We start from the raw sequence: 9,198 nt of genomic DNA on the forward strand, positions 1-9,198 counted from the left end.
CGCCTGCGCCTGCGCTTGCGCCTGCGCGCACCCCGGCCCCGCGAAGGCGGGGCTCTGGCGCCCTCTTCAGGCGGCAGGGACAGCGGCAGGCGGCTGACTTCCGCTGCCCTGCTCCTCTCGCGGATCCTGGAAGCGGGTCATTCTTCCCTTTGCGACCGTACTTACTCATTTTACTCTCCTTTGAAAAAGGAAAAAGTGAATGTTCAGCAGAAGGGGCCCTGACTTGTGTTCACTTCACTTACCCTTACGGCAGTGTGGGTCTACACGTGCATGTACTATCCTCACACTTGGGGGTGAGAGGGGAAACACCGGTGCGACAGGACCAATCGCACAGTCCCTTTTTTGGCTACAACTCGCAGGATTCTCCTGTGTCTGGTTCTGCCTTTCTTCATCCAGCCCTTAGGAAACCTTTGCACCCGGTCTAATGATCTCCTGGCCTCTCTATCTTTGAACCCCTGCTTTTGACAACTTATTTTCAGGACTTTCAACTGTCACTCTTACGCTGATAATCGAACTTTTCCTCCTTCCTGAGTTGTCACCTATACAAACCACACTCCCAAATGCCAGGCTACAGGCATTCGTATGGCACATCAGATTTGCAGTTTTCACCTTTCCTTTCCCCCTCTCAGATTGGTTTCTATTGCCCAAGTTCCTATTTCTGTCAATAGTGATTTAGTACTCCCTGCCCATGATCACAAACCTTGAAGTCAGAGTAAGCATAGAGCGGTGTTTTCCTTCTCCTCCATGTCCACTAATTCTTGAAGTGGAATTAACCCTAATTTTTAAAAAGATGTATTAATTTCTACATACAGAACTGGGGTACAGGTCAGAGGTGCAGGGCCATGAGAGGCTTCACCAGAGACAGAGTGGGGAGCAGAACAGGCGGACTAATGAGGTACACTGCTGAGGGGAGCAGCGGGCGGGTCAGGAGAGGTCTGCCGCACCATGTAGGTCACCTTCAGGGCAGAAATCTAACTCATGCTGAAGTGGCTTTAGCTTCTGCGCCTTCAAACATATAGGGAGGGCCCAAACCTGTTTTTAAACCGTTACTGCATAGCAGATGACCACACTTCAAAACATGTCTTACATCCTCTCACAGTTTGCATGGATTGGGAAGGTTAGCTCAGCAGGATCCTCTGTTCAGTGTGTCATGGGCTGCCTTTGTGGTGTCAGGCAGACTGTGTTCTCACCTGGAGGCTCCATGGAGGGCAAATCCATGCCGTGTTCATTCAGATCCTCAGAAGTAATTTCCATGCAGGTATATGAGGAAGGGCCCCAGCTTTTCCTGGCCCTAATCTAGATCCACTCCCAGGGAGGCCAGTTGCTCACAGTTCTTGTCTGAGCTTCAACACTATTGACTTCCTCAAGCCCTCAAAGAAAGTCAGCTCAGGAAGGCCCAATTCCTCTTTAATGGGCTTTCATTTGACTAAACCAAGGCCTCCCTAAATCAACTGATATAGGGCCTTTATTTGTATCTGTAAAATCCCTCACCTTTGTCATATTCTTTAACTACAGGCAAGTCACAGGTACACCTATAGTCATAGGCAGGGGAGCATGCAGGGTGTGAATAGCAGGGGCAGACACCACCGGGCCATTTGGCCCTTTATTTCATACAATCTTTTTTTTTTTTCTGAATACTTATGGCATCTATGCAAGAGCAACCAGAATGATAGACTTAATATGCTCTCTGTCATGTATTTTTTTCTTTATTTTTAAGATTTATTGACACAAACAAGAGCTGGGGTGCAGGCCAGAGGTATGAGGGGTGAGATGTCTCAGCAGAGATAGAGTAGGGAGCAGAACAGGCAGATTGACTGAAATACACTGCTGAGGGGAGCAGCAGGTGAGACAGGAGAGGTCTGCTATGCCATGTGGCTCAGCTCCCTGGCTGGGGATAGAACTCATGCTGCATTGGTTGCTGCTTTATCCCTTGCACCACCAGGGAGGCCTATTTACCTATCTGTCTATTTATTTACTTACGTACTTGCTCACTTATTTACATTGTTGTTCATATTTGTGCATATTATAAATCTCCCATCATCCCCTAACCCACAAACCATCGTGGTAGCCCCTGGCTTGCCCCTGCCACCCTCTCCCTGCTGTGCGTCTGAGATCCATAATATGCCTGCTAGTTTTGTTTTTTGGTTTTGTTTTTATAAGTTTAATTTTGCAAGGTGTGTTTAATCCTTGGGACAAAATTATAAACTCCTGTAAGCCTCCAAAATTCTTTTTAGCCTGCTAGGCACATAGTAAGCATTTATTACATATTGATAGGATTAAATAAATTAATGGCCAAGGTGTTCCTCATGGATAAACACATTCAACATTAATGAGAGACAGCAGAGCAGGATGGCTGAGAATAAAGACACCAGAGCCCGACTGTCTGGGCTTGAGCCCTGACCCTGCTTCTTCCTCTGAGATGGTAAGTGAGTTGTTTATCCTCTCTGTTCTTCAGTCTCTCCAGCATACAAAAGTATGATACCAGTTTCTCCTTCATAGGTTTATTACAGAATGAAATTAGTATTTAGGAAGCATTTTTGAACTGTGCTTGGGTGACAGCAGTATTGTGTTAGGTGATTAAAATTTAAATGCCCTTCCCAAGCCAGCTACTGTACTGGGGGCCAGTACCAAGTCCTGGTTCTCAATGACATAGTCCAAATGACACCTATGTTATCTGTATTTCTCTTCCTAACAACTCAGCACTAAGAATGTAAACAATGTTTTGCTATTACTGGATACAAATTACATAGTCCATAGATGACAAGCAAAGAACATTTTATAGAGAAGAGTGAATGATGTCATCAAATGGTATTCAAAATAGGGAAACTTACTGACAAGTATTCAGGAAAGAGTTCACTTTCTTTTTTCTTCTTAATTTATTTACTTATGCATATGGAACTGGGGTATAGGCTAGAGGGGTCAGAAGGGTGAGAGGATTCACCAGACACAGAGTGGGGAACAGAACAGGTGGGTTGACTGACATACATTGCTGAGAGGAGTTGCAGATGAGACAGGAGAAGTCTGCTGTGCCCTGTGGGGTCACCTCCCTGGCTGGGGATCAAACTTGCACTGAAGTCTCTGAGGCTAGCTTCCACAATGCTGTGTTTCAACTCTTTGTACCAGGGACGGTTCCCGGAAAGAGTTCACTTTCGAAACAATCCACTTACACTATAGAAAAAGGCACTTGCTGGCCACAAGTGTGAACTTGCAGGTCTCAATCACAGGTTTTCCCATGTGTGGCTATCAGAGGGGGCATTACCACAGCACCAATGGGGTCTACTGCTCTGATACTGCTGCAGACACTTCCCTGTGAGATGCAGCTTCACAAACCACATGGAATCCAGAGGATGGTCATGATGACCGCCTGGTGTCCCCAGGCTCCTTTTAGGGCAGCATTCCAGCCTGATGTGTCTCATTATTGTCTGTGTTTGAGTGGGGGTGGCAGAGGTGGGGGGCTTGGGAATGGCTTCCTTCAGTCTGAATTGCTTCTATTCCTTGAGAGCTTACTGAACTTTTAGTCACCCTCAGTTATAAGCAGATCACAGTGCTAAACCAGGTATCACTATCCCAATTGGAATTTATACCCATTATTGTATGTGTTATCTCCTTTAAAAGGGGTGGTACTTGTTGGAGCAATGGGTTAAAGCTCAGCCCTGGGAAGCAATCAGCAGCCATTGCAGAGTTCTATCCCAGGCCAGGGAGCTGACCCACTTGGCACAGCAGACCTCTCCTGACCCACCCGCTGCTCCCCTCAGCAGTGTATTTCGTCAATCTACCTGTTCTGCTCCCCACTCTGTCAATGGTGAATCCTCTCACTGCCCCTGCATCTCTGGCTTGTACCCTAGTTTTGAATGCATAAATAAATAAATCTTTTTTTAAAAGGGAGGGAGAGGCGGTGCCGTGTTCTCTGCCACTTAACTGTGGGCAGAACTGAGCACCCACGTGACACTTAAAACACAGAAGGCAGGTGGGGAAAGTAGAGGGGGACCAGGAAGAAAGACCCAAGTACTCACTTGTTACTTAACTTTGCACTTGCACCAGGTACTTGGGGAACTTGAAGGAGACACGTAGACATTTGGGAGAGTCATGGGTGAGAGACACATGGGGCGGGTGACAATGAAAACCTTTATCTTAATTTGTACTTTGATATTGCTCCTTTTGTCTCACACTTGCCTGGCTCATTTCACCCCTTTCCTGTGGTTCCCTATTAGAAGGTGCCTTAGAGTTGAGGCAAGCTTATGGGTGCCCCTTGACCCAACCTTCGGGCCAACCCTGTTTGGCTGGACATTCACCCAGGGGGTGGGGAACTTTGGTTGTTATTTTACTCTCCCCCCCCACCCCAAAACGATTATTCTTCTCCATGCACAATTATTCTATTAAAGATCTTACACATGAAGAGTGTGCTTTGTCTTTATATGACAGATGGTAGAATCCCTTTAGACCATACATGTTTGAGGGTCCTGCGGTGTCTTGCATCCTGTCCACTAACATTCACCTACTACAATGTGTATGTATATAGATCCACCTACCAGTTACATAATCAGCTATTTCCCACATAATAAGCCTGGAGACAGAGCCCTGTGTCTTATTTACTTTTCTTTCTGCAGCAGTTGGCTTCCATTAAATGTGGGAGGAATGGACATGTTTTCCAGTAGTGAGTATCACATGGTATGTCTGTCTTTGGAGCAAAGTCCTAAGTGTTGGAAATTATAGTAGCAGCATTTTTGCTTCTCAGGCTGACATATTTCTCTCACTTTTCTCATCCATTTGAAGAAATATATTGTCTACACCATGACATTACTGGTGTCCAGCGGAATCTATCCCTAAACACTCACTCTAGCAGCTGAAAAGTTGCTGCATCTGATGTGGTATTGAGCATGGTAGGAAAACACCCAACAAGCTTTCAGAGACCAGAGTTCACTTTTCCTGCCCGGCTCCCCACCCTCTTCCCCCCAGGCATCACTCAGAGCAGCACCTGTCAATCCTTGCAGAGGATGGTGATGTATATAGAGAAGCACAATGAATAGTCACCAAACTATCATGACAGATTCATTTCTTGCACTGAGAAAATAGCCCTCAGTGTCCCACTGAATTAAAATTTCTGTGCCTCTATTTGTGCATCTTTGAAATGCACAATTGTCTTCTATAAATTTTTGTTTATTGGGGGCTTTCCTGGTGACCTAGGGCTTAAATCTCAGTGATATCACCACAATGGCCCACTGTGATAGACTCAGTTCAATCCCTAGCCAGGGAGCTGACCCACATGGCGCAGCAGACCTCTTCTGTCTCTCCTGTGCTGCCCTCAGCAGTGTACTTAAGAAAAATAGATACTTACTTATGCATACAAGATCTGGGGGGTCGGCCAGAGGTGCAGAAGGTAAGAGGATTCACCAGAGACAAAGTAGGGAGCAGAACAGGCAGATCAACTGAAATACACTGCTGAGGGGAGCAGTGGGCAGGTCAGGAGAAGTCTGCTGCACCATGTGGGTCAGCTCCTGGTGGGGGGGATTGAACTCATGCTGTAGTGGCTACAGATAGCTTCATAGTGCCGAGATTTAACCCCTTGCACAATCAGGGAGGCCCAAATCAATACATCCTTAAAAAAAAAAAAAAAGGCAGAAAAAGCAAAGTTGACTGCTTATCGCTAAACAGCTAGTGACTAATTGTGAGCACTGCTTTATTTATTATAAAATAGAAATGTCTTGTGACTTTGCTGATATATATACCAGAAATCAGATCAGGAACGGCTGAAAGAATATTTTTGTTGGGTAGTCCCAGTTGAAATAAATTGGCCTGTGGTTAAATGATTATGATCAGTTGTTTGCATTTTGATAGCAATTTCAGTTCAGGAAGTACAATGGCTATTTCCTCCTTCTAAAGGTGTGTGCTTCAACTTGATGAGTAATGTTGAACTTTTCAGAGGTGGTGAATGTCATCTCCAAACCTATACGAGGTTGATTTGATAGTTAGACTTATATAACTGGTTTCACTAATAGATTTAAATACCAAGGAAATTCATTTGCTGTTTCAGACAACAGAGCAATAATGTGTGTTCACCTGTATTCATTAGTCTGGCATAGGCGAGGGCTGAGGATAAGTTGACAATGACTACCTTATCTTTATGGTTTCAACTTTGCCAGTTGAATTAAAATCTGCTTTATCTAACAAAAAAGAAATTGTTGGGGGCTCTCTGGTGGCACAGGGGTTAAGTCTCAGGACTATCAAGCTATTGCCAGCCACTGTGGCATGAGTTCAATCCCCAGCCAGGGAGCTGACCCACATGGTGTGGCAGACCACTCTTGTCTCACCTGCTGCTCCCCTTAGTGGTTTATTTCAGTAGATCTGCCTGTTCTGCTCCCCACTCTGTCTCTAGCGAATCCTCTCAGCCCCCACATCTCTGGCCTAAACCCCAGGTTTTGCATGCATAATCAAATAAACCTTTACAAAAATGAAACCTCTTCACATGAAAATGTATGTTTAATATGCTACACTTTGAATAATGAGATACAAAGATTCAGATATGTAATTGCTAATATATTGATAGAATATTGTGAGAAGTGTACATAGGAATGTTGTGAGAAAATGATACAGAAAATGTATATTTGAATAATCCTATTCTAATCCTATTCTGGCCCTATTTGAAAAGGGCCAGAGGGCTAGAAGTTCCTGTGCTGTACAAATAAAAATTATAGACCCCAAGGTACCTTGCATCTCTGAGGGGTTGTCGTCTTGCTTCCTATGCCCTAGAGAAGTCTTATTCTCCTGGCAGCAGTAGCAGAAGCCCACAGTTCAGGTGTATAAAGGGTGCTGCACTCCTCACATTAAAAAAAAAGATGTATTTATTTATGCATACAAGAATTGGGGGGCAGGCCAGAGGTGTGGGGTTGAGAGAATTCACCAGAGACAGAGTAGGGAACAGAACAGGTGGGTCTACTGAAACACACTGCTGAGGGGAGCAGTGGGAGGGCCAGGAGAGGTCTGCTGTGCCATGGGGGTCAGCTCCCTGGCCAGAGATTGACTCTTATTGTAGTGGTTGAGAATAGCTTCATAGTGCTCTCCTTAACCCCTGTGCCACCAGGGAGGCCCTGTTACCTACAGTTTTTTTTTATTGTTGTTCTGGAATAAAACTATTTTGTTAGTGAAATGGGTTGGAACAAATAGCTGATTGTTTTTTGCTTAAGTTCAACCTGGAAATACTGGCAGTCCCAAGAGGGGAGTGGATGTCTAGCAGGCAGGGTGGAAAGATTTTTTACTTATACCCTTTTGTCTCTTGTATTGAATCATTTTGTAAATGACTTCACTCCCTCATACACAAACATATGTGACTAATAATTTTATTTATGTCTAATACTGTCAAAGGTTGTTCTTAGTGGCTCGTCAGGGGGATGCAGTAGGCAAATTAAGATGATTAATGGAAACTAGAACCAACTATATGGTCAGCAGATGACATTGATGCCTGGGAGAGGGGAAGTTCAGTGTGGTTCACTAACATTGCTTCTGTTTTATGGTCATTTTCTATTTTTAAAATGATTTCATTTTCTTCCTGATTCAATTAACTTTTTTTTTTTTTTTTTTTTTTAGTATCTGCTTTCAGCCCAGTGGTGTCCTAGGAAAAAAGCCTTCATAATACAGTTTTTAATGTTCTTGCCAAGTGTGGGAATCATTGTGGATTGGGGTGGCTAGAAAGTTGTCTTGGAAGCAAGAGCCTTGAATTGAACCTTAGACAGGAACAGCGGCTTAGACAACAGGGAGGGGGCTAGTGGCCAGGAGAAGCAGCTGGATAGGACATGGGGAGAAGAGAAATAAAGGATGGTAGAGAGACCGCCTGTTGAGAATGGCCCTTAAAAGTTCAGGCAGGAAAGCTGGAGGTGGGGAGGTCCACTGAGAGTGATAAATCCTATGACTAGGTAAGCCCAGCATTGGCATGGAAAGAAGAGAGGACTAAGAACCAGATGCAAGGAGACCACCTGGTAGCAATAAGCTGATGTAAAAGGAGGATTTGGATTACAATGACAGGGGGTGGGGTGGGCCACATGCAGAGTGAAAAGAAAGAATTCTTAAGACATTTCAAAGGAGGAAATATCAAGTCTGGTAGTCTGGAGATGAGAAAAGGAGAGGAGTCACACATATTTTCAATTTTTCTAGCTCAGAAGATCAAAAAAGTACTCATTTCACTTCTTTCCCCACCCCATCGTCTCTAGTTGAAATACAGAACTGAGCTGTGGTTTCCATTAGAAACAGATGAATCTTACTTGCCATAAGCTATGTAGCCCAAATCCCCCAGCCCGGTCATTCTTCTGTGGGGACCCTCACCACTTAGGCCTTGCTGGATTATGTGTGTGAGGTGTGATTTGTCATCCAGGGGACCAGAAGTCCAGGGCACCACGGCTTCCTGATAGTAAGCATTGTCAATATCAGAAAAAAAGTGAGATTTAAGTGAACCGCAACATAAAGTTTTCTAGAAATAGCAGCATTAAAAGCAATCATTACATTTTACACAATAAAAGCTTCCATCTGCTCCAGTCATTCAAACCACAAGCCCAGGCCTCACAGTTCAATTCTTGGGTTTAAGTGTTTCAATATACTAATAAAGGCAACGCAGTGTGACAATAATCTGCATAAACATTGCTAATAGGTCTTGGAATTAAAGGAAACACGCCAGGATTACACAGAGGTGGTTATCACTCCCCTTTCATAAGGGAGAAAGTAGACACAGAAGTTAAAACCTTTGCACGAGGTCACCCAGGTAGCAAATGCTGGCGCTGAGATTTGGAAGCAGACAGCTTAACTCTGGGGTCCCCATCCTTAAAGGGTCCAGACTGCACCGCAAATGCAGACACCACTTGAGACCCACAGCTTATGTCTTACACCAATCTTTGGGGGACGGGACAGGGGCTTTTTTCCTTCAGTACTAGTCCGTGTTTTCCCTTTCGAACGGGCTTTTATCCTTGGAGTTAAGCACGTTAACATCTCTGAAACGTGTTCGGAAATGTACACGAGTAAACGAGTAATTTCAGCAACAACAGCATTTTACAGACCCCCAAGTACCAACACAGGAATAAAACCCTCTACCTGGACCCGACACATCTCGCCTTCCCCTCATTTTTATTAAAAGCCTTGCTTTATTTGGCAACTCTTAAAATAAGTGGTCATATGATTAAAAAAAGCCGCGGCGCGCCCCCTCCCCGGCGGCCGGGC

The sequence above is a fragment of the Condylura cristata genome, unplaced genomic scaffold (assembly GCF_000260355.1).
Source record: "Condylura cristata isolate star-nosed mole 26May11 unplaced genomic scaffold, ConCri1.0 scaffold00013, whole genome shotgun sequence".
Lineage (NCBI taxonomy): Eukaryota > Metazoa > Chordata > Mammalia > Eulipotyphla > Talpidae > Condylura > Condylura cristata.